Consider the following 26,973-nt stretch of genomic DNA (forward strand, 5'->3'; position numbering starts at 1 on the left):
TGACTACTCTTGACTCTCTTCAAATTTTCTTCCAATTGAATCATCATTGTTTCTCATGTATTTGTGTCAAATTTATTCCAATTCAGGGTTACTAGGCTTCTGTACCCCTCTTCTTCTAACCAACCATGATTAAATTTGTAGTGACCTAGCTTTATTTGCAGTATAGATAATATGGTCAGAGCCACCTCCATCTCCAACCCATGACTTCAACCCATCTGAATCTTCTAGAACACTTTCTGAAACTAGGAATTTGGTCAGTCATTTTGACACTCCATCTATTCCACTTCTGAAATTTCTCCAAGTTGGAACTATCTCATTAGTTTTAGTATTACACAGAATGAGGTCTTCAAACAATTGGACAACATAACTAGTGAGGGGATCTTGATTCTTTCCTAACTCCTTCTCCCCAAGTTCCCCCACCTTTCATTTTCAAGTTAAATTCAAGTCCCAATATTATATTATGCTCTCTGATCTTGTCAATTTTTTAAAATGTTTTCCTACCATCATATGGCCCATACAAAGTAAATATAAAGAAATCCTCCCCACCTTCTTTATATTTTAGATCTATTTTGACACCTGTAAGCAACAAAGATGCATTAATGAGATCAATTGTATCTTTCTAGCAAGTAATATTCTTATTTGATCTTTCCTCACAATCTACTGAATTAAAAGACCAAACTTTAGAATTGTTGATAGTAAAGCCTTTGTGTTCTTCCCCTTCACACATAGTTTCATGAAGAAAAATGACATCTGGATTGTATTTGGAAAAACAGATTTTGTGGGTACCCCCCACCCCTCTCAGACTAAATGACAAAATTATCATGGTTTCATCTTCTATGAGGCTTTTCCTGCTCTAAGGGTCCTTTCATCATCATTTTCATTCCTTCCTTAACCTCCTTAATGGATTTCTTCTTTGCTAGGGTAAGGTAGCATCATTTAGAACTGTTGATAGTAAAGCCTCTGCGTTCTTTCCTTCCTAGACATTTTCCTGAAAGAAAAATGACATCTGGATTGTATTTGGCAAAGCACCTTTTCAGGGCTAATTTAATGATAGAATTATCATGCTTCAACCTTCTATGAGATTTCCCCTACTTTGAGGACCCCTTTATTGTCATATTCTTTTATTCTTTAATGAATTTCTTCTTTGCTAGGATAAGATAGGATTTCCAACCCACTAATGATCCCTAATCATTTTCCTTTGCCAAACCTCCTTCTACCCCTTCTTTCTCCCTTTGGGAACCATCTCTTCTAGGTCTTAGGTTACATCTAGGTCCAGATCTTCCATAGTCTTTAGAATATTGTGGATTGTATGCTCACTTATACCAGATCCTCCATTATCTTTAGGTTAATTTACTGGTATCTTCTACCCAGATTGTGGATTGTATGCTCACTTATACCAAATTAATATTCTATCTTAAGATGATTTTGATTAGTATAGGAATGGGAATTCTAGTGGTGAACTGGATCAAGGGGTGCTTATCCTTGGCTTCCTTTGCTATTCTAATAAATCGATCAACTTCTAGATTCTTCTGTTTGGTTGCAGGAATAAGTAAAATGATAACAACCAGCAAGAGAGAAGGTTCCATCAAAGGGATAAAAAAGGGAAACTCCATATATTTTCCACACATGTTATTTGTATATGACATTATTCTGTTCGGATTAGGGATTGAGAGAGAAGCTAGAAAGCACAAGGAAATCCTAGATGTGTGCAACAAAATTACAGGAATTTAGTGAATATTTTAATTGCTCGGGAGTGGAAGAAGGATTAGAATGTGAGTACCTCCCTCTACCCCTGTTCCTTGTGACAATGGAATTAAATATTTAGGTTTTCATTCAAAAATGAATGATTTTAATCATAGACATTGGTTTTGGCTCTATGAAAAAATAGATTACATCTAGTGCTATAGGTGGTTGTCTAGTGAAGGGAGGCTCATCGCCAAGTAAAACCAATTAAAGGGAATATTCATATATTGGTTATCCATAGCCCATTAAAGGAATCCTAGAGAAGACACAAAAATTTCCTTTGGATAGGAAAAAGAGAAAAGGAGCATTCACTTGTTCAGAATGGCCCTAGTAGCATAGAGCCTATGGACAATGTTGCACAATGAATATCTATGGGGAAAATAATGCTCACCAATAGCCCCAATATTAGTAGAATATTGGATTAAAATAGATGTAGAGATATTCAGAGGAATTTTAATTGTTTGGAAGGAAATGGTGAAAGCATTTTCTCCAATCAAGACTTCTCTAGGAGACTTTGGGATATCGAGCTTGGGGGGGTGTTTTCTCTTGAGTGAAGGAGAAATTGCACCAAAACTGTGCCTCAGCCTCCAAAATGCTGGAGTCCCACAATTGAACCCTACAAAGCTTGAATTATTCAATGTGCAAAAGAGTAAGAGTGATTGATTGAAATCAGCTCCTAAATGAAGTACTAGCACAGGCTCCTCTTTCAGGAAAGAACCAAAATAAGCTTCCTGGTTCAACGTATTAATTGCATCTAGATTTGGATCTACTCCCTCCACCACCCCTTACTTCTGTTGGATCAACTTCTAGATAAAAAACTATGCACATATTTCCCTTACTAGTCTACTCCATAATCTACCTCTAAATCTAATGCTCAATCTACTACTCTTGCTTATTTAGTAGGAATCAACCACAGGGACGCTGCTTATGGGTAAGCCAATGGCTATGTTACTGACCCTACTGCTGGAAGCTACTACTGTTGGATGGAGGGTATGGTACCTATGGAAATGGGGAAACTGCTATAGACTAAAGTACTTTAGTCAAAATAAATTTGATCATCCTACTGTATATTATCTCATCTTGATAAAGAATTATGTAAATCAATACTGTGAAATAATATAAAGTCAGTTTATTTTACTTGTCTCTACTTAACACAACAGAACTTGTTTTGTCTCTGCTTAACACAACAGAACTTGCTTTGATGAGTTTCAAGGTCTGTATTCTTAAAATAAACAAAAACATCAATCAAGCCTCTCTTTTTTTCTAAGACTCAACAACTTTCCATTGTGAGAATTTTTTTCTTCCATAAATCATTGCATTGAGCTTACGATTGCAGACATGTTGGGGTAGCTAATTTCCAACCAATACATATTTCCAGTATCTGTTTTTGACCCCTGTGAAAAGCCTAATAGATAATTTCTTTCATAGCATTCATCACTTACTTACCGTTCCCGCGACTGCCTAAAATTAGGGCCATGCATCTAAGGTAATATCCATTTTTTAATGAACTGATACTAGAGTAGCATAGTTGTGGACATAAATCAAATGAAGAGTTGTCAAACCTTCAAGTAAAGAATTAGAGACCATTACACTTTAGCTTTAGCACCAATAATTTATAGACATATTGGGGCCATGGATAAATTAAACTTCTTGAATGGTTGTAACTCATAAGACACACAAAAAGAAACTTCGCTTTCTCCATTTATTGTGATGAAATAATGTACTTTGTGTAATTTCAAGAAAAGACATTATTCAAAGAGGATTCAAACATAAAAAAACCATATATCTATTTCCTTATTGGCATTTCTTGTTTCCTATCACATTGAATCTATACAGTAGTTTGCAACACAATCTGTCAACGATGCCTTAGACAAACAAAAAAGAAAATAAGGCACACTGATGTGACAATAGGGATCTCCAAATCAAACATTGCATTGAAGGAGTTTTGGTAAACCAGATTTGGAATTTATGATTAAATCAACATAGAGTACCCCTACAAACATACAACCTCCTTCTGCCTCTATTTGTTTCACAGTTGGAATAACAATCGATTTCATCACCAATGACTCAACTTCCTATGTCAAGGTTAGAGTCGGTTAATATGCCCCGATTCCTCATGTATTTGGACCTATACCTCCTTCACTCACACATGTATGATCCTATGCCTAAATTAGAGGAAGAGCATTTTCACGATCAATAAGAGAAAAAAATGAAGCTCCCTCTCCTTCAAGTAACAACCTCACAATAATCTAATGACCAACTGACCTAAGACATCCTTTTAAAAGCCTACTATCAAATACATCATATGATTCTTCAAGGGTATTTGCAACAATGCCCCTCCCATAAGCCAAGCCATCCTCTTTCACAACAATAGATGCCCCTTTTTTCTGTGTATAATTTTTTTGCATCTAAGCATGTCATTGTTGAAAGTGACTGCTAGAGTCATTTGTGGAGAGGCCATGCTATAGTAGAGTGCGCGTGGCAACTAAATCATTGTGTTGCTGTAAAAAGCCGAGCACATTGTTTTTATTTATTTTCATGTATGAAAATACTTAAGTTTTGTCATCTATAAAAAAAACAAGGGAGCTAACAATGGAAACCATGCATGCCATTTGTGATCTCTTCTATAATTTTAAATGAAAACACTACAAAAATCAATATAGTGAATACAATAAGGCAAGGCGTTGCACAACCTATATTTGTGTAAATCTCATGGGAAATTGTTCATGCCGCACTTGATAAAAATTCTCTATAGTTTGCGAATATCTCAGAGACCATACTCTCTGCATAGTTTTGGAACTATGATTTCATCATAGATGGTTCTATGTTCATGGTTGTGAGGAACAATTATTGAAGCCTAAGAATCCAAGTGGTAAAAATTCAATTGTGTTCCTTTCATTTGCAAAACTAGTATTGATCATTTAACCATGAAAATTTTTGAATGTGCTTTCAAGAAGGATGTCAAGACTTACAAATCTACAAGTGTCATCTAGAAATTGGTTTGAGTGTTTTTATATATATCATTGACACTTTTGATATATTTTTTGTTTGACAAAACTTAGTTGATAATGTGTTATTATTCAAGAGGACTAACATAACATGTTGCATTGTGTTGACTTGTGTTACGTATTGACGTTGAATTTTTGTTGTAATCATATAGATTTTGTACAATTCTTGTATGGTTCCTGTATTGGCCCAGAATATACCTACTTTTGAAAAGAGAGTAGGGTATATGTATTTGTAAGTTGTAGACTATTAGGGAAGGCATTTAAAATTATTTGATGATTCTAATGCTTCAAACGATGTTGGCAAGGTGAATAATGTTATTTGAAAAATAGGGTTTCTATAGTTGTTGATGAGCCCCAAAAATGTACAATTATTTGGGCTCATTCAACCTCCTAATTTGGCTTAGTCCACCATTCCCATTTGTTTATTGCATGTTTTTGATTATTTTTATGTTAATAGAGTGAATTTGGTTAGTCATTATGCCAACAAGTCTAATGGGTGCTTTGTGTAGCCTTTTTGGTCAACTTGGAGACAAAATGGAAGGTCTTAATGAGCACTTGGCAGCCAAATTCGTGGGAGAACAAGCTAGAGGATTTGTAGGAAGGTGTCCCCCTCATTTATGGGCCCTTACCTCGAATTCTCCACCATCATCTCGGAGTTCAAAGGCCACCAAATCAATCAGCTCAAGGGCATCCAAGCAAGTCAAGTTGGACTGCTGTCAACTACAAGTCTTGGGCAGCCAAGTCCCTAAATTTTAGGAGGACTGTTGGGTCCTCAAATTGTATAAATAAGAGGGCTTAAGACCTCATTTCAGTTAGTCATTTTTGGGTTAGCTAGTTAGTCAATTTGGTTTTTGCTCTTTGTAAGCCAGTTTTGGCATGACATTAGACTTTTGATTATGAATAAAAGCAAGCAGTTTTGGATCAAATTCCGAGTTTTTAAAGGAGCCTAAAGCTCTCGGGGTTGGGCCCAACCTGAGAGCTCGGGCCTCCTTCCTTTGTATCAATATTGTTCCTTTAGCATTTCGTTTCTATTTTCCTTTACATGCATTCGAGTATAGCTGCTGATTTAGATTTCCTGTAGTGGTTAAACAGTTGCTGATTTGGATTTCCTGTAGAAGTTAAACAGATTGGTTTTATCAGTTATAATTGCTGTAGTTGTTTGGAAGTAGGCTGAGTAGATTAGAGTGAATAACAGTTAAAAAAGAACAGGCTGACTGTATGCTCATGATCCACCTCTTTCTAGAGGCAGGGATCGCAGACTGTGCTGCCCATTCAAAAACGTTTGCTTACATGTTAATGCTCTCTTGAACGCAGTCTTGGTGATTGATAGAAGTGTCCATGAGTGTCAATTTCTTGGAATGCTTCATTACTTCAGTACCATATATCAGTTTCCTTCACGAATACATTGCTGTTCATTGGTTTAAATAAGCTGTTGGCATAAGTTAATAACTTTTACATTGTTGTTCATTGGTTTTAATAAGCTGTTGGCATAAGTTTCCTCTAAGACAAATCTTCCTCTACACTCACCCTCATCTCCTCACCTCACTGTTGCTGAGCTATTACCACCTCATTTCCATCCTACCTATTCACCCATACACTTCCTCCACTCCTCCATCACCCAAAACTCCAACCACAGACCTTCCTGTAGAAATTCTTGAGTTTCCTGTAGGATCCCCTGCAGACATCCTGTAGGAGCCCACACAGTCGGTTGCTGAGCATTTGAACATGAGGAACCTCTGTGGACTGATGCTAAGGATCCCTTGGGACCTCTCCTAGCCTCCCTGGCCTTTCCCAAGCTTTCCTTCCCTATGCACCACCTCTGCACAACCAAACCCTAATAAGAACAAAATCACAATCAATCCAACCACTTAATGAAAAAATACAAAAACATGTCTTTTCAGATGCAAGTAGCTTAGATGCATGTATTTCAGTTCACTACAAGTAATGGCATTATTGGTAGTGGTTTCATTCACAGTTTTTCATTGTAAGGGCCTAGCTAGTCAAATTAGGGTTTACTAGGGTTTTCATGCTTTGTTGGCTTTCAGTTTCTTTTTGCAAATCGACTAGTCTCCTTTGAGTTAGCTTTCGTCCATCATTCATAAAGCTTCTTCTGTGAGCATATAGAAGTTGGCTTGAGCCCTAGCGGACTTGTGCCAGCTGACCAAGTGACAGCTGCGACAAGAGCTAGTACTTGTGCATACAGCATCGTCGCTTCCAAGTTTGTACGAACTACCGGGTTGATAAAATTAGAGATAGGAAGCTCCAGGAGTTGTAGCATTATTGCTACAATACTGGAGCCCACCATCTTTTTGGCGCCGTTGCCGGGGACGCGTCAGAGTATTTGTGATTGTTGCTATTCTTCTATTTTCTACTACAACTTTCTGCTAAGTAGTTTATTTCATTTCCATTCTGCAAAAGTAGCATAGACATTTCCTGCTTTCATAGATTAGCATTTCAATTCCGCAATTTCATTTCTGCAAGCGTAGATTAGCATTTCAATTTTGCAAGCGTAGCCTAGCATTTCATTCCTGCAATTTCATTTGAGCAAAATAGATTAGTCCTTTCCTGCTTTCATTTCAATTCCGCATTTTCATTTCAGCAAGATAGTTAGTTGCAGTTCAATCTATTTTAGTTTTGCAGGTAGAAGTAGAAAAAACAAAAAAATCAACCAAAAAGATTTCATTTCATGCTTTGTAGGAGTAGAGATAAGTTAGAAAAATGATTGCACAACACCCCCACTGCTTCACACAGCCAACGTTCTTCTTCGATGGCTGTGATGAAAGAACCCCTGGGTGGACATCAAGGCATATTTAAAGAACCTCTAGGGGAGAAGAAGAAGAAAACATTCCTCTGAAGAAAATGGCTACAAGCAGAAATGTTTGGAGCAGTACCTTGTCCAAAGATGAATTCGAAGATCAGATAGAAGGTTTCAAGAGTGATATGAGGCAGTTTCTTGCCATGCAACTGGATACCTTGCGGATCCAAAAGAAGCAAGAAGAAGCCAAGAGGGCTTTGGCCATTTTTTGTCCTAGGTGCACTAGAAAGCATCCTAGGAACGAATGTCCAATGCACTCTCTAGAAGTGTGTTTCATCTGTGAAGAATACCATCCTACAGATCAGTGCCCTTCCTTGCCCAGAATCAAAGCTACATATCAAAGAGCCAAGGGAGACACTGAATCACTCTGTTATATGAACCAAAGGAGGCCACATGGACCCATACCCTACCAGCAGGAACTACAAGGGACACCCGAGACCTATTATGACCCTTACCAAGCCACCTTCATGCCTTCTTGGGGTCCCCCTGCTCATCCTTCCTGGTTCACACCTCCTCCTTATTCCTTCACAGATCCATATTATGCCCAACCAGCTGCTCATTCGTTTCACTCTTATGCTCAGCCACAGCCTCAGTGGAATGCACCTTATCAGGAGTGGAGGCTCCAGTACAACTCTCATCCCGCTCATTTTCCTCCACCACCTGCTCATCCACAACCATCGCCTCCTCCTCCACCAAGGAAACCCCAAATGCCTACCCAACCACAATGCCACCCATCTCCATCTCAATTTCACACCTCCACTCAACTACCCGTACCATTTCCAAAACCACACAATGGAGTAGCTCAACCCCATTGCAAATCTGAGGCACAACATATCCAAACAACTCCTCTTGAGCCCAATGATCTTCACCGAAGCTCAGGAAGAGTGTTGCAAAAAGGAGATCATCTTGAAAGCATTGAAGGATCACATCCAGCAAAAGAAGATTCCAAAGAGGAGATCAAAGAACCATGGGCTGCACTTGATGAAGAGAAGAGATCAGAATCAGAGATCGAGAGAGTTCCTTCATGGTTACCATCAAATCTTCCATGTATTCAAGAGAAAGATCAACAAAAAGAGGAAGATCAGAAGGTCATGATAGGAGGTGACATGAAGAATGATCCAGATCAGCAAAAGAACCAAGGATATCAAAGCTATATTGAGATATGGTTTCAAAAGGTCACTAAGTTGCAGCAGTACTCTCTTCCTCAGCTATGTTTGACCCCTTCAAGATCAGATCATTTGGTCTCTGAGATCTGGATACTTGTCCAAGAATGCATTTCGAGCCTTCACATCATTTTTTCTCTAATCTCGATGTGCACATGGCTCCATTGGAAGTATTCTTATACTTGAAAATGATTTTGTTTTTCAAGTAGGGTAGGGTAGAGAAAAAAAAAAAAAGAGAAAAAATGAAAATAAGAAGAAAAAATAAAAATCTAAGGTGAAAACCTCCTCGGAGGCGCCTTAGATTGGCCCATTGATTGAAAACCTCCATGAGGCGGTCAATGGGTTGAGAAAAAAAAAGAGAGAGAAAATGGAATAAGATCCCTGGGTGAAAACCTTCCTTGGAGGCGCTCAGGGCAGGCAATTAGGGTGAAAACCTCCATGAGGCGCCCTAGTTGTTTTTCAAAAAAAAAAAAGAGAGAAAAAGAAAAAGAAAAATAAAGCTAATCTCCATTGAATAATTTCATGTTGTAGCAATGACATTGCAGGTTAAAGAAGGACGTTTCATGACAGGAGGAGCACTCAAATCAAGGTCAAAGGACTTTTCCTTGTGCCTTCTACAGGAAGCATCCTGTAGAAACTTTGGACGAGCCAAATCCAATTTCAAAAGTGAATCTGATGGTGGGAATCTGTTGATCAGGCCTACAAGCACTTGTGTGTCCATCCCGTGCCTTTATCCATCATTTTTTTGACCTCCTTGTGCTTCTCGTTGTGCTTCTACAAGAACTTCCAGTAGAAATTGTGGGAAACTAGGCATGCATTTCAAAAAGTGGTTTGGCAAGCATGGTAGCTTCCTCAAAGGTTCAGAAGTCCTCCTGCAATCTTCCAACTCCTCCTCCATCATCTCCATACCTGCATCACAGCCAAAATTCATTTTGTCATACCATGCAACCAAAATGCAAAGTGCCTTGAAGCAAAAACACATAGAGCAGAATTTGTTTTTGCCATAACTTGAAAACCATGCATCCATTTGACAAACTGTTTTATGGGGAATTGTACAAGGTTGATGACAACATGCCTGAGCAGTTTCATGCAATTCCGGTGCACGGTTTCCAAGAAATCAGCCTCCATCACCATCAGCCATTTTTGCATTTTCTCCATAACCGTGCATCCGTTTCAAAACCTGTTTCATGGGGAGATGCACATGGGTGATAGTAGCCTACCCAAGCAGTTTCAGCCGATTCCGATGCACGGTTTCCGAGAAATCAAGCTCTGAAATCTTCAGCCATTTTCCATTTTTCTCGAAATCCGTGCATCCATTGATCATGAATTTGCTATGGGAGATGCATAATGATGGTAGGAACATGCTCACCGAGTTTCAGATCAATCCGATCTACCATTTGGGAGAAATGGGAAAAAGAAGTTCTGGTTTTGTGACCATGCAGCAGCAGCAGCTTGAACGGGCAGAGTTGAACGTGGAAACGATTGCATGCAGCTCAGATCCGGCCAGAGGACACCTGCACAAGGAAAAGCAATCAAACATCATTAGCCAAGCCTCATGCAATCAAAGGATCCAAGCATGCAGCAGCAGAATCAAAGCATGCAGCAGCAAGAAGCTTCACAGGCAGCCGTTTGGCTTCAGGTACGTGACAAAACCTATTCCTCTATTGCATGAATCTAATTCAAGAACTGCATGAACAAATGGAGTGATGGAATTAAGCCATGAATTTAGGAAGGTTCACTTGATGTCCAGTTCTCTAGCAAGTCACGCAGCATGCAGGAGTCAGCCATGCACGTGAAAGTCAAAAAACGGACAGTTAGAGTTAGCTGCTTGAACTCCAGTGCAGCGGATCAAGAAGAAAACATACGGTTCATAAGTAGAACATGTAGTTCACGATAGCCTAACTGTCTGCATGGCCAACACATGTCTCTGCCACCTCACTCCAAAAATCACGCAGAAATCTAAGCGTTTAGCTGTTGGTCAACTTGCACTTGCAACATGATTCACTCGAAGTGTATTCAAATTCAGGTATTGCTTCCCTTTTTGTGAAGTTACATACTCTGAAATTCGAGCTCATGCTGTGGAACAATTGTTTGTCTTGTCTCAAGATGGAGATAAACGAGAATTAGCAGAACATCTTGGAGAAAAATATATGAAATTGTTAGCAAAACTTATTTCAACATCTTCAAATATGGTCTTGGCGGTTCTTCCATGGCTCTGTTTGGCAGCGTAGGTGGTGGTATTTACACCAAAGCAGCAGATGTAGGTGTTGATCTTGTTGGCAAGGTTGAGAGGAACATTCCTGAAGACGATCCACGCAACCCAGCTGTCATTGCTGATAATGTTGGTGACAATGTTGGAGATATCGCTGGTATGGGATCAGATCTATTTGGGTCCTATGCTGAATCTTCCTGTGCAGCTTTGGTTGTTGCATCCATATCATCATTTGGAAACTCTCATGATCTTACTGCCATGTGTTATCCCTTGCTTATTAGTTCAATGGGTATCATTGCTTGCTTAATCACAACTCTGTTTGCAACTAACATATTTGAGATCAAGGCTGTGAAGGACATTGAGCCTGCATTGAAAAAGCAACTTATTATCTCCACAGTAGTGATGACTATTGGCATTGCTGCTGTAAGCCTAGTTGCATTGCCTTCATCCTTCACTATCTTCAATTTTGGTGCCCAGAAGGTTGTAAAGAACTGGGAGCTTTTCTTCTGTGGTGCTATTGGTTTGTGGTCTGGCCTTGTTATTGGTTTTGTCACTGAGTACTACACTAGTAATGCTTACAGCCCTGTCCAAGATGTTTCTGATTCATGCAGGACTGGAGCAGCAACTAATGTTATATTTGGGTTGGCTTTGGGATACAAATCTGTTATTATTCCCATATTTGCTATTGCAGTAAGCATTTTATGAAGAAAAGAAAGTTGCCGCAGTCGGAAAGTATTGTCATGTTAGGAACAGAAACATGAATCAAGGTTAACCAATGGAAAAACAGTGATTTAAAGGCTTGGAAACACTTTTTCCCATCCAGCTTTGGCATGCAATATCTATTCTCGGGCAGTTCATTGTACGTGTGTGCTTTTATAATACATTAGACTTGCCATTTGTGTTGGATTCGTCAGCTTTCAGGCAGCGCAGTTCAAGGAGAAGGCACCCCCAGCCAAGCAAGTAAAATCAGTGAAATTGGTTCTACAGGAAGCTAGCAGACTGTTTCTACAGGAAGCTAGCAGACTGTTTCTACAGGAAGACAGAGACTGTTTCTACAGGAAGCCAGCGAACAGTTTCTACAGGAAAGTTTGAAAAGCGGGAAGCCAAAGGAGAAATCGGCCGAGATGCTAGCCAAGGAAGTCACCAGGGCCATCAAAGACAAGGGGAGAGATTTGGTTGCTCAGAGGATGAGCAACACTTTCAGTACGGGGGTGATGACGAGCCCCAAAAATGTACAATTATTTGGGCTCATTCAACCTCCTAATTTGGCTTAGTCCACCATTCTCATTTGTTTATTGCATGTTTTTGATTATTTTTATGTTAATAGAGTGAATTTGGTTAGTCATTATGCCAACAAGTCTAATGGGTGCTTTGTGTAGCCTTTTTGGTCAACTTGGAGACAAAATGGAAGGTCTTAATGAGCACTTGGCAGCCAAATTCGTGGGAGAACAAGCTAGAGGATTTGTAGGAAGGTGTCCCCCTCATTTATGGGCCCTTACCTCGAATTCTCCACCATCAGCTCGGAGTTCAAAGGCCACCAAATCAATCAGCTCAAGGGCAGCCAAGCAAGTCAAGTTGGACTGCTGTCAACTACAAGTCTTGGGCAGCCAAGTCCCAAAATTTTAGGAGGACTGTTGGGTCCTCAAATTGTATAAATAAGAGGGCTTAAGACCTCATTTCAGTTAGTCATTTTTGGGTTAGCTAGTTAGTCAATTTGGTTTTTGCTCTTTGTAAGCCAGTTTTGGCATGACATTAGACTTTTGATTATGAATAAAAGCAAGCAGTTTTGGATCAAATTCTGAGTTTTTAAAGGAGCCTAAAGCTCTCGGGGTTGGGCCCAACCTGAGAGCTCGGGCCTCCTTCCTTTGTATCAATATTGTTCCTTTAGCATTTCGTTTCCATTTTCCTTTACATGCATTCGAGTATAGCTGCTGATTTAGATTTCCTGTAGTGGTTAAACAATTGCTGATTTGGATTTCCTGTAGAAGTTAAACAGATTGGTTTTATCAGTTAGAATTGTTGTAGTTGTTTGGAAGTAGGCTGAGTAGATTAGAGTGAATAACAGTTAAAAAAGAACAGGCTGACTGTATGCTCATGATCCACCTCTTTCTAGAGGCAGGGATCGCAGACTGTGCTGCCCATTCAAAAACGTTTGCTTACATGTTAATGCTCTCTTGAACGCAGTCTTGGTGATTGATAGAAGTGTCCATGAGTGTCAATTTCTTGGAATGCTTCATTACTTCAGTACCATATATCAGTTTCCTTCACGAATACATTGCTGTTCATTGGTTTAAATAAGCTGTTGGCATAAGTTAATAACTTTTACATTGTTGTTCATTGGTTTTAATAAGTTGTTGGCATAAGTTTCCTCTAAGACAAATCTGCCTCTACACTCACCCTCATCTCCTCACCTCACTGTTGCTGAGCTATTACCACCTCATTTCCATCCTACCTATTCACCCATACACTTCCTCCACTCCTCCATCACCCAAAACTCCAACCACAGACCTTCCTGTAGAAATTCCTGAGTTTCCTATAGGATCCCCTGCAGACATCCTGTAGGAGCCCACACACTCGGATGCTGAGCATCTGAACGTGAGGAACCTCTGTGGACTGATGCTAAGGATCCCTTGGGACCTCTCCTAGCCTCCCTTACCTTTCCCAATCTTTCCTTCCCTATGCACCACCTCTGCACAACCAAACCCTAATAAGAACAAAATCACAATCAATCCAACCACTTAATGAAAAAATACAAAAACATGTCTTTTCAGATGCAAGTAGCTTAGATGCATGTATTTCAGTTCACTACAAGTAATGGCATTATTGGTAGTGGTTTCATTCACAGTTTTGCATTGTAAGGGCCTAGCTAGTCAAATTAGGGTTTACTAGGGTTTTCATGCTTTGTTGGCTTTCAGTTTCTTTTTGCAAATCGACTAGTCTCCTTTGAGTTAGCTTTCGTCCATCATTCATAAAGCTTCTTCTGTGAGCATATAGAAGTTGGCTTGAGCCCTAGCGGACTTGTGCCAGCTGACCAAGTGACAGCTGCGACAAGAGCTAGTACTTGTGCATACAACACCGTCGCTTCCAAGTTTGTACGAACTACCGGGTTGATAAAATTAGAGATAGGAAGCTCCAGGAGTTGTAGCATTATTGCTACAATACTGGAGCCCACCAGTTGTCCATGGGAAAATCTCTATTTGGAACCCTTGACAATAGTGGAATGATACATGTACATACCTGTGTAAGTTGAATATTGTTTTTTTGGTAATCTAGTCACACCTTTGTATTACTTTAAACAGGAAAACATTGTTCATGTAGCTATTGGTTTTCCATTGAGGAAACCAAACTAGTAGCATGTAAGTAAAGTCTTTGACAAAATTATTAGTTTTAATATAATGATATAAATATATATGTCATGTATCCTAATACTGTCATACAAAGAAATGAAAGACTTAAAACTAGAGCTAATGAGAAGGTTGTATATCCTAATCTAAAAAATAAAAATAATAATAATAAACCCAACCATCATTAGGGGGAATCTGCTTGTGGGAGTGAAGGTGCAACCCCCTCTTCCTTGTTCTTAGGAAAAATTCCTAATTCTACTACCTTCCTGGAAGGAGAAGTCACCTTGTAATCCAAATTGTCCACTTGTAACTACAAAGTATCTATGCACAAGAGAATATCCTATTGGGATTCAATTCTTTATAACATGACTTTAACCAGGGTAGTTTTGATTTTCCAATAGAGATATTATGTTGTGGGTGTGCCTTGATCGAGTATTACCTAGGTCTAGATTCCACTATCCTATATTTTCATTAACAGCTGTATTTGATAGAAGTATTCTTCCCACTCTTCCTTCATTTTAAATAATTTCAATTCCTCTCTAGCTACCCTAGGGGTATGCTCCAAATAATATACTAGAAAGGCTTTTATGTCATCTTATGCTCTCATGTGCAAGGATACTCCTTGACCTTGACTTATGTGTTGGCTAGGGGAACTAGGATGAGACATGGATTCTGATAAAATGAGGTATGGGGGGAGTGGGATAGGGGACGTAAGGAAAAGATCATTTGGGAGAGACCAAAAAAATAATGTCCACTAGTCTGAAAGTTAAAGAAGAGCTACTTGGAGCCATAATACCAATAGAGCCAAAGGGGCTTGAATTTGGGCGCCAACTTATTAACTAACTATGACCTTCTCCATCTTCAAAAGGTGAGTTTCATGAACATGGCCATAATTACAGTCACGTGTTTCCATAACCATATTTGAATACCTTTGTTTGAGATGATGGACATTATTTCCCTTCATTCCATCCCTTTTATGTAGGCGTTTGTGAACTCCCATCTGACAACCAATCACGGAGATGAGCAGTGATGGCGTGTTGGGAGGAGTTGGTGGTATCAATGTTGTTCAGAGAAAACCACATGGGGTTGTGTATGTTGAATATTGTTGAAGAAGGTTTTCATCCATGATGATATCAATGATGATTTGTGTGATGTATAACCTTCAACAATGGCAACAATTGTACTGTATGATTTTCCATGACAATAGTAAGAGCACTTTGTTTTGTAATGGAAACATACAATCATTTTGCAAGAAATATGGTGAATATGAAAAATGCTAATGGGACTTGGAAATGGTGCTTGCTACAATTAGTATGGTGCATCGATAATAAAGAGGATGATGAAATGGAGGATATAGAGAAAGTGTGAAATGGAGGATATAGATAGGATGTGCAATGTTTCTTTGTTGTGATATTTTTGTATAGATACATTAATCCTTCCAATTGTTTTATTGGTGTAGGTATCTTGGAATGCTTTGTTTCTTAATCTAGCTTGAGATCTTCATTGGCCTATTGCTAGTCATATTTAGTGCCTGTGTACTTGAAAACACTTATGAACCAAAAGTAGTTTTTTTCCTCCTTTTTTCCTTTTGTTTTTTCATTTTTATTGTCAAGATATTGATGCCATTTCAAGTTTTCACTAGTGCCTTACCCCATTATCCTAATAGGGTTTCCATGAGGAGGAATGCCTTTATTGTAGACCTAAGTTTGACTCCATGGTGGTTTTCAGCCAAAGGTCTATCCCAAGTGAATTAATGAGGTTCCCACTTGGATATTATATTATTATTATTATTTTCTTTTTCATTGGCAATGTTTTTGATATCTAGGCAGCTTGAGAACATTTTTACTCTCAACCACACCAAACTTTTAGGCTTTGAATATGGTTGTGACTTATTCCTTTTATAGAGGATTATTGTAGATATTTTCTAAAGAGCGATTGCAACAACCCTTGGATTTATTAGTGATTTTCCATTTTTTACTAGTGATTTGCCATGACTTTACAAGATAATATAATTTGGTGAGAGATTCGCCAAAAAAATTATATACACATATTATATTATTAATAAAATTTCCTTCCATTTTTCCTGTGTATCATGGGGATTCACCCATTTATTATACATATAAATTTAGGAAGGTTATTAAATTTTTCCCTGGAGAAGAGTGAACAGGATTACTGGTTTGCAAGAGTATGATCTAGAATTCAAACCAGTTCACATTGTTAAGGTCCATGGTCTATGTCGGTTAGTAGGAGAAACGACGAACACAACAGGAGATGATCCATCCAGGTGGGAGCATGAAATCAAGATGTACAATGTTGAGAGAGCTACCCCCACTACTATCTCAAAAACTTGGTACGTAGATGTGTGCCATTATCTTAAGCATGAAACATTTCCCTCTCACTTATCCGCATGAAAGAATAGTGCAGTCAGATTGAAAGAATTATCTTACGAGTTGGTGCATGGGGTGTTTTTCATAAAGCATTGTAACGAAGTATTGCTTAGATGCTTGGAAGCACAAGATTAAAAGAAAGTGTTACGTGATATCCATGATGGACCAACTGGAGGAAACTTCACGGGTGACACTACAATGCAATAGTCATGCAGGACAATTTTTATTGGCCCACATTATTCAAAGATGCTCATGCATATGCTTGCAAGTTCCCAATCTATTAGAAGTGTACCGGTCGAGGAAAATGTCAACCGCCCAGGTGCAACCTATTGTTGTGGAAGAAACATTTCAACAATGGGGTCTATATGTCACCGATGAGATTTTTCCGCACACATCGAAGCAACACCACTATATTATCACTACCATAGATCACTTCATGTAGTGGACATAAGTGGTTCCACTCAAGCAAGTGAATGATCAAGAAGTCATCAACTTCCTTAAACAAAATACCATTTCCAAGTTTGGAATTCTGACTTCACTTTTTTTTACAATGCAACGTACTTTTCATCGTTAATATTATATGATTTTGCATTGGAAAATGGTATTATATTGAAACATTCTGCTAATTACTATCCGCAAGGAAATGGTCTTGCTGAGTCTACCAATAAGAACCTTATCTGCATCATTAAGAAGTTTGATTTATCTAGATAGAGGAACTAACACTCCGCTTTGGTGAATGCCTTATGGGCTGATAGAGTCATGTCAAAACATTTTCCTTACTTCATGGTGTATGGGAAAGAAGCCATCCTATCCTCAAATATCTATTTTCCTGCCCTTCAAATTTCACAAGAATCCCTGGGAAAGTCATGATTATCAGTTCATAGTATCAAGAGGTGGTTTTAAGAAAGGAAGAAAGCCAAAGAGAATTTTTCTCTTCATCAAATTCGTATCAAGAGGTGCTTTGACAAGAATTATACAGGGAAAAATGAATTCAGTGTGGGTGACCTAGTCTTGAAGTGGGACAAAGCCCACAAAGACAAAGGAAAACATACTAAGTTCTAATCCCTGTGGATTGAACCATTCACAATGCATGAGAAGCTTGGCCAACATACATATCATCTTCAATATTTATATGGGAAGATTGACTCTCTTCTTGTTAATGCCCAAGATTTAAAACAATATTTTCAATGATGGTCTAGGGTTGTGCCCTACCCTATGTACATAGTTTGTTTTCTTGTTTGTTTGCTTGTTTGTTTGGCATTGCATTTTTTTTCATTCATATAAATAAGCGTCATGTGTAAACATGTTTTTTGGCTTCTTTGTGTGTGGCTAAGTTGAAAAGAGTCTTGTGACACTACAACATTTGGCTAACCTTCGGTCCTCCTTCTTTGTTTTCGTTATGTATTTTGGTCAATTATGCTCTGGCAGAAAATATGATCCTTCTTTAAGGAGAGTTTTGTGTTGAACCATGATATTTTTATTTACTATGGAAACCTTACATCCATACATGGTTCTTTATGTTTTGGTGTTTTCACGCTTATCCAATCAAGCAGAAGAGGAAAAGGGGAAAAATATAATGAGCAACCCTAAATAAGAGTTCTTTATATGCTTCTCTAAAGGAACAACCTCTCCTACTCTCAATAAGTCGAGATCCCTCTTCTGCCCATGAAATGAATAAGTATTTATGCACAATCCGATATAAATATATAATAAAGGTGAAAGTAGAGAAAGGCTTTCTATGTAGAGAGGTGAAGCAAGAAACTCCACCGGGGTACTATCTAGGCTCATTGCCAGTGGATAAATGTTTTTGTTCTTGTAGTGACTCTGTTGGGGTATTGTCTAGGCCTGCTAGCAGTGGAGCAACACCAGAGATGAAAAACTACGCTTTGAAAATTTAAATCTCGCGAACTATATTACCCTTTCCTGATTCGAAACATTGTGATATTGTTGATCTTATGTTTTTGTTCAACCAAGAAGGGATAGAGGGGACTATGTTTTTTCATGGGGTAAGTGGAGAAACCAAAGTGATTTGCACAATGAATTAATACTCGTAGAAGAACTAGACCCTGCATAAAAGAATCAACCTAGGGAGAGAAGTTGGAATTCTACCAATGTGTCACCAAGTGTTGTCGTTGCTACAACACCCTCCAAAATTTTGGCCTACACCCAAATTTTGGAGCCTACTGTGACCTTGCATACTATTTTCGCAATCATTAATACTTATTTCATGTGTTTTCTCTAAGTGTTTTGGTCCTGTTTGCAAGAAAGTCAAAGTGTCATCTTTTCACATGTCAAGTGTCACACATTGTATAAAGTCTAGTTTTGGTGGTTTCGAGGGGTAATATTTGCATAAATGAGTTGGTATTACCATGTAAACATGTGTCACACTCATTTCCAAAATTCCAAGCATTGTTGCACAAGTGTCGCCATGGTTGTCGCAAAGTGTATCTTTGGTGTCGCACTTGGCGTAAGTCTCACAAAGTTTTTGCACTGAGGGAAGTATGTTGTTCATGTGTTTCGGGTGTTCTATTTTTGTCAACAAGTGTTCCAAGTGTGTGATCCCAGTAAATTCTTGTTACAATTCACATAAGCTTCATAGATCCCCCACTTAGTCAAACCTGAAAAACTTCCTGATCGGGCAACCTAGCCTCACCCAACCTCCCTGAATTGCACATTTCACACTATCGACCCTCAAGTAGAAACCCTACCTCTTGGAACTATGCAATGCATAGTTCTTACCTCCTAGAACTAAGCATTGCGCAGTATCAATGCTCAAGCCCGACCCCTGAGCTCCAAAATTGTGCAATCCTTCCCTCCAGCAAGGCTTGAACTATGCATTACGCACATCTTAGTCCTCAAGCCCAACCCTTGAGCTCTTGGACTACGCAATTGCACAGTCACCTGGAGTCCTTCTCCTTCCATCAATACGCAATTGGTAACTTCAGTCATCAATCCCTCAACCTATCTCCTTGAGCTCCCCAACTACACAATCTTCAAGCCTAGTCGAGCCTGAACTGTGCATTGCACAATATCAAGGCTCAGACTTGACCCTTGACTGCCTCAATTGTGAAATTTCACAGTCACTAAGCCTCTCCCTCGGCCTACCACACCGTTCTGACTCATTCAGTTAATCATCTTGCAACATCTTAGACTAGGGGTTTATCGGGCCGATGTCATCTTGTCATGAGTGAATTGTAGATGCGAGTACTTTATCATACTATAACAGGATGATGAAGAAGGATATGGAGAAGGAGAACATTCTAGAAGACACCTTTTTAGCTGAATATGCAAGTTCATCGATCAAGAGAAAGAAAAGGGACATCAGTTTGTGACCACAGCTCAAGACCTGATAACACTGAAGACTCCTCATCTCTCAGCCACATGGAGGTGGAAAATAGATCATTCTCAAGAAGACATACCGCAAGAAGCAACAAGAATGGCTTGACATTTCCATTTCATCATGAATTCCATGTCATCAGTGTCATGTTATGTCATGAGTCATCATATGCCACATCATTTTGTGGATTATGTAAATTCTTATTCGAAAATGTATTGTAAAGTGGAAGTCCAAAGGACATGTACAAAATATGAAGACTCATGTAAAAGTCAAAATGCATAGGGAAGTCAAACAGTCATGAGGGTAGTAAAAGAGTCACAAGGGAGGTGAAGGACCACCCCATTGGCTATATATACACCCTCATTGTACAAGAAAAGTAATTTTCACCTTGGCTCCTCCCACAAGGCATCATAGAGACAAGCTATTTCTTTTGGGGAGTAAGTAGTGGCTCCAACACTCCACTATTGGAGCTAGTGGTTTTCATTGTATACATGTGTCATGGGAATTTTGCTTAAGATATGAAGCCTAATGTCCAACACATTCTTGATGCATGGATTATGAATATTTGTAAGACTAATATGGGAATGTTTATGATTCATTTTTTATTTCACCTATACTAAAGTAGTTGAACTATTTTAATTATTTTAGTACTTGTAATATTGAGAATGTGATGTAATGATTGCAATGATCATCACATATTTGTGGACTATTTCGTTGGATGTTAAACATATATCTCTTGTTTATGTGTATCTCTACTAGAGTGGTACTACTACCTCTCTCTTATAGGCTCATTTTATTTTCCCCTCCGCAGTAGAAGAACCTTGACACACCTACAACCTAATACTCACCAAGCACACTCACTTGCTTTTCGAAGGCACACATGCATTTCTCTCTCTTGCTGACAGTTAGAGCCAAGGAAAACCTTTAAGAAAATGGTAATCGGGTCGTATTCCATATGGGGCTCCTATCCCAAATGGTGTGAGGTATAATTGGGACCACATATTTGGGAGACCTCTTTAAATGTTGACAGGTCTAGCACTGTAAACAAGATGTTGAAGTCTTGAAAAGGTATCCAATTTGGCAACAGTTTAAGGTTGTGTTTCCAACAGTGATTTTAGAGTTACTGCCTCATAGGGAAGTGGAATTTCCTAGTAAGCTGGTGCTAGGAGAAACACCAACATCTAAGGTACCATACAAGGTGAGAACCCTGGAATTAGTGGAATTGAAGTTCCAACTTGGGGAAATTCTTGATAAGGGTTACATTAGGCCAAGTGTATCACCTTGGGGTGCACCAGTATTGTTTGTGAAGAAGAAGGATGGTAATCTCAGTTTATGTATTGATTACATGTAGTTGAACAAAGTGATGATCACGAACATGTATCATTTGCTGCAGATTTATTATTTGTTTGATCAGCTAAAGGGAGTTGCAATGTTTTTGAAGATTGACTTGAGAGCAAGATATCATTAGGTACGCATCAAAGAAGAGGACATCTACAAAACTGAATTTCATACGAGGTATGGGCATTATGAGTTTGTAGTAGTTCATTTTGGTATTACTAATGCTCCAACTACATTCATGTGTTTGATGAATAATGTGTTGTGTCCTTATCTGGACAAGTTTGTGATAGTATTCATTGATGGAATATTGATATATTCTAAGAATGAGGAAGAGCATGCAAAACACTTGGGAAAAGTGTTAAAATTGTTGAGAGAACATCAATTGTATGCAAGGCTTAGTAAGTGTAGTTTATTTCAGACAAAAGTTCATTACTTGGGACATGTTGTTTCTAAGGACGGTAAAGGACCCAGAAAAGGTTAGAGCTATCGTGGAGTGGGAAACTCCTAGAAATGTGGACGAGGTTAGGTTATTCATGGGATTAGAAGGTTACTACTATAGGTTCATCAAGAAATTATCACGAATTTCCTATCCTATTACATCTTTGTGGAGGAAAGGAAATAAGTTTGAATGGAATGAGGAGTGTGCAACTAGTTTTGAGCAGTTGAAGTAGTTTCTTACAAATGCTCCAGTCAGTGAAGATTGCAGATCTTAACAAAGAGTTTGTGGCATGTACAAATGTTTACAAGAGGGGGCTTGGTGGAGTCTTGATGTAGGAAGGACAGGTGGTATTCTATGAGTCAAGGAAGTTGAATAAGTACAAGCATAACTATGTGGCTCACGATCATGAGTTGGAAACTATCACTCATGCCTTGATTATATGGAGACATTATCTTCTTAGTAGGCTGTTTATTATGATGAGAAATCACAATAGATTGGGATGCATTTTTGACCAACCTAAACTGAATGCCAAGCAAGCTAGATGATTGGCTACTCTCAGTGAGTTTGATTTTGAGATCAGGTACATGAAGGGAAAGGAGAACATGGTTGCAGACGATCTTGGTAGAAGAGTGTAGGTGAATAACTTTGTAACAATGAGTTCTTATGGGACAGACTTGCAGGAGGGGATCTTGCAAGCAGGGCAACATGATGATAGGTATTAATAGTTGAGACACATGCTACAACAATAAGGTGAAGGTAGTAGGGATGAGGAGTATCATCTCATGGAAGATGGATTTGTCAGATTCATAAACAAGATTTATGTACCAGATGACAGTGAGCTCAAGAAGCTTATCTTGATGGAGTTTTATGTCAAGCTGTATTTAGGTCACCTAAGATATTAGAAGACTTAGTTAAGAAGTTTTATCATTGGCCGAACTTGAAGAAAGAGGTGACTGAGTTTGTTGAGAAATGTTTGGACTGTCAGCAGGTAAAGGCATAGTGTAAGCATCCAGATGGTTTTTTGCAGTCAATTCCAATTCCAGAGTGGAAATGGGAGGTCATATCCATGTACTTCATTACTAGTTTGCTGATGAATTAGAGATATCATGATTCCATCATGGTTGTGGTTGACATGTTAAGTAAGGTAGCTCATTTCATTGTGGTTACATCTACTAACTTAGCTAGTGACATAGCTCATATTTTCATCAGAGAGATAGTGAGGTTGCATGGTGTTCCTAAGAAGATTGTATCAGATAGAGATGCCAAGTTCACTTCCAGGTTTTGGAAGGAGCTGTTTGTAGGTTTGGGAATAAAGTTGGCTTTCAGCACAACTTATTATCCGTAGATAGATGGATAGACAGAGAGATTTAACAAGATTATTGAGGACATGTTGAGGATGTACGTCATGCATCAACAACGGTAACAACAAAATTGGGAAGAGTATCTTCCATTGATATAGTTTGCATACAATAATGGGTATCAGGAATCCTTGAGAATGATTTTATTTGAGGTACTTTATTGGCAAAGTTGTAATAATCCTATTAGTTGGAGTGATCTAGTGTACATGGTATTGATTGGATAGGATATGCAAATCATCATAGAGAATTTAAGGAGTTTCAAGTTGGGGGGCATGTGTACTTATGCATCAATCCCAAGAGGAGCTCCTTTAGGATTGGATCATGTGGCAAGCTGGTGCCTAGGTATTGTGGGCCTTTCAATATCCTTGATAGGATTGGACCTATGGATTACCGACTTGCAATCATTCCGACTATGAAATTCCATGATGTTTTCCATGGTTCATTGCTTAAGAAGTATGTCTAGGATGCTAATCATGTGATTGACTAATGTGTATTGCAAGTGGAACCAGAGGGATAATTATAGCCAAAACCACAACGCATATTGTAGCAGAAACAACTCATGCTTTAGAACAGAGAAATCGAGCGAGTTAAAGTGTAGTGGAAGCACTTTGGGCCCAATCAAGCTACATGGGATATGGCTGATCATATGTGGGTTATGTATCCTTCTCTATTCTCTAGTTGATTGGATGTATTTTGGTATATGTTTTGATGTTTTTCTTTGATTATGTATATGTATATGCATATATATGTAAATACCACGTCGATTTATGTTGTAAAGCTCTAATAAGTGGTATGGTGTTCATGATATGATTGGTTATGTCTTCAACAATATGATATGATGTAAATGATGCATCGAGCTATGTTATAAAGCTCCATGGGCAAGATGTGTTTTGTTGGTTTATAAGTGTCAATGAACACCGAGGACAATGTTCCCCCAAAGGAAGGAGTTTGTAACAACCCCTTGTTGATTTCCTATGTAAATAAAAATAAAACCAAGGTCATGGGACACGTATTCCATGTTTAAAAATGCAGAATAAATGCTCAATTTGATTTTTCCTTGATTAAATTGAGAAAATTCGAATTTCCACATCAAAAGACAACTTGGATGATGTTAAATTGTGTGACATGGCTTGTGTCACCAAGTTTACTTAGTAAATTCGAGTTGGAGGAGTTAGAGTTCATTTCAACATGTGTGATTGCTAATTTGTAGCGATCAAGTTTAGTTATCTCAGGTTGTTTTCAGTTAAACTAGTTCCAACTGTTGGAGGAACTAGTGGAGGGTCAAGTTGTGCAGCTGGACTTCAGTCAAACTCAATGATCATCCAATTAACTGATCAATCATCCCAAAATATCTAGTGCATTCAGAGAATTCAAGTTCCCCAGGCTTTGTGGAGATTCTAAGGAAATGTAACATCAATTATAGACTAGTCTTGAGTGTACAAGTGTTTCATGCAGTCAGATGATCAACCTAAGGAATTGCACAATTCAATTTTAGGAATTTCCTAAATAATAGGGGCCTAATTCCTCAAGAAACATTGTAAGGAAATATGAGCTCAAGTAGAGGCAAAATTTGACTTAGCCTGGGTCAGAGGCCTTTAGTGAGTAGAGAGATGGGTTATGCACTTACAGGGTGTGCTTAGTTGATAAAATAAATTGTAATATATCTCTATTCATTTGATTAATGCAAGAAAGCATTGGGGTTTTCAACAAATTTATTTCCTCAGATAAAAAATACTTGTTGCATGTGTGTTATTTCTTCTTGCGTGTCTAATATTTTTGTTTTAAATTGTGAATTAATGTCCACAGAGAAGTAGAGTAGGTTTGTGTCTTGTGATTTTGATTAAAACTTCATGAGAAATTGCAAATCTATAGCCTAATTTCTACATGGTATCAGAGCTAGATTCACATTAGAGAAGGCAATTCGAAGTTGTTTCTTAGAGATTCAAATTAGATCATTGTAGCAGGATTTCTTGAGAGATGAGAATATGTCTTTAAATGGACTAAGGCTAGAGTATGCCTTGGAAGAGACATCAAATTTTGTTGCATGGAAGGACTGCATGGAGGCAGTATTGGATGACAATGGATTGCTTGAATATGTCAAGACAAATATTCCAATACCACCAATAACTGATGTACGGGACCTTGCACAATGGAATAAAGATGTCGCCAATGTGGGGAGAATAATTTTGGAGGGAGTACGGGATCATATTGTCTCGAATATCCATGGAAAAGAAACTTTGTTCGCGATGTGGAAAGCATTGACAGAATTGTTCGAGAATAATACTTACCACGGGAAGATAGCGCTCAAGGATAAACTTCAATGTATCAAGATGCAGAAGAATTACACTATACCGCAGTATCTGAGCAAGTTCAGACAATGTTGTGATGAACTGTGTGGGATCGTGTTATTCTCCCTGAAGATGACTTGGTAAGCCTAGCCCTTCTGGGCCTTCCCAAGAGTTGTCATAGCTATCAATATTTGGTTAACAGGAGGGAGAAACTACTGAATTGGGAGCGCTTATACAAGAGGAAACAAGGCAAAATACCAGAGATAAGACTAAAGATGATTTTTTTTTTTCATTGGATGGAAGGGAAAAGAAGGGAAAAGGGAATAAATCCCATCCAAACTAGAATCCAGTCAAGGGGATAGGAAGAAAGATTTGTCAAAAATTAAATGCTTCCATTGTCATGAATTTTTGCACTCTGCCACGAAATGTCCACATAAGAAGACAAGCAAGAAGATCTCAAGAGGAGAAACAAGTGAAGCTTTGGATTCATAGTTTGAGCTTGACTTTACCCTCATTACATGCATGACCAACACAGTGATGGGGAGCACGTGGTACTTGGACTCAGGTGCCATTAGGGGAATTTTGAAGTAAAAAATGGGCCTCCTAAGAAAAATGTACAACCAAAATAGACTTTATAAGAACCAATAGGATTCAAGATGATGATGGCAATCATGGGGGATGATTCATCATTTTTGGAGTAAAAAAGTAAAAAGATTAAAAAATAATAAAATAATAAAACTACTTTTTCAACTCGTATTTTGAACTTATTTCCTTAAGGTTTTACTCAAATTTTGAGCAGGAGCACTTTTTGGATGCATAATTTAATTACTCATCTAAGGAGTACCCATGCTGCATACTTTCGATGGACTCTACCACACAAAAAATGAGAAATACATGAAAAAGTGTGATTGTAATCACAATTTTCATGCATTTCTCATTTTTTGTGTAGTAGGGTCCATTGAAAGTATGTAACATGGGTAATACTTGGATGAGGAGTCAAATTTTGCATCCAATGACTGTTGCACTCGAAATTTGAGTAAACCGACAGGGAGATAAGTTAAAAATACAAGTTGAAAAAAATAGTTTTTTCTTTTTTCCTTCTAAAATTTGATGATGTAATTTAAACTTATTTTATTATTTCCGCTATTATTTTGTAATTTCATTAGGAGGTCCATTTTAGACCTCAAAATCCACTAATGATCGTTACACATGATAGGGTGTAGAGACTTTTTCAGTGACCTAGAGGAGAATGATTTGCAAATGCACATCGAGAAGGGGGATGACATAAGGTATAGCATGACTGGGATTGGTACAATCACCTTTCAGAGGGAGTCAAGCTCCCCCCCAGGCTCAAGGATGTCATGTTGGTTCCGGGCCTAAAGAAAAATATCATCTCTATTGTAGTTTTGGAAGACCATGGTTATGATGTGATCTTTATCGAAGGAAAGGCATTACTGAGAGACATAGCCATGTGATAGATGAAGCAGATCAAGGCTCGTGTGAAGAACTTGTACAGGATAGATGTGGAGGATTGTGTTGCA

The 26,973-nt window shown here is 38.5% G+C and overlaps 1 pseudogene; it reads left to right on the top strand.

The window, feature by feature from the left end:
- The first annotated feature begins 10,515 nt into the window (after nt 1–10,515).
- On the top strand, nt 10,516–11,646 carry LOC149249242 (pyrophosphate-energized vacuolar membrane proton pump 1 pseudogene; annotated as a pseudogene).
- The last annotated feature ends 15,327 nt before the right edge of the window (nt 11,647–26,973 follow it).

The sequence above is a fragment of the Pinus tabuliformis genome, chromosome 7 (genome assembly GCF_031772625.1).
Source record: "Pinus tabuliformis cultivar Carrire ecotype Pingquan chromosome 7, CPIR1, whole genome shotgun sequence".
NCBI lineage: Eukaryota > Viridiplantae > Streptophyta > Pinopsida > Pinales > Pinaceae > Pinus > Pinus tabuliformis.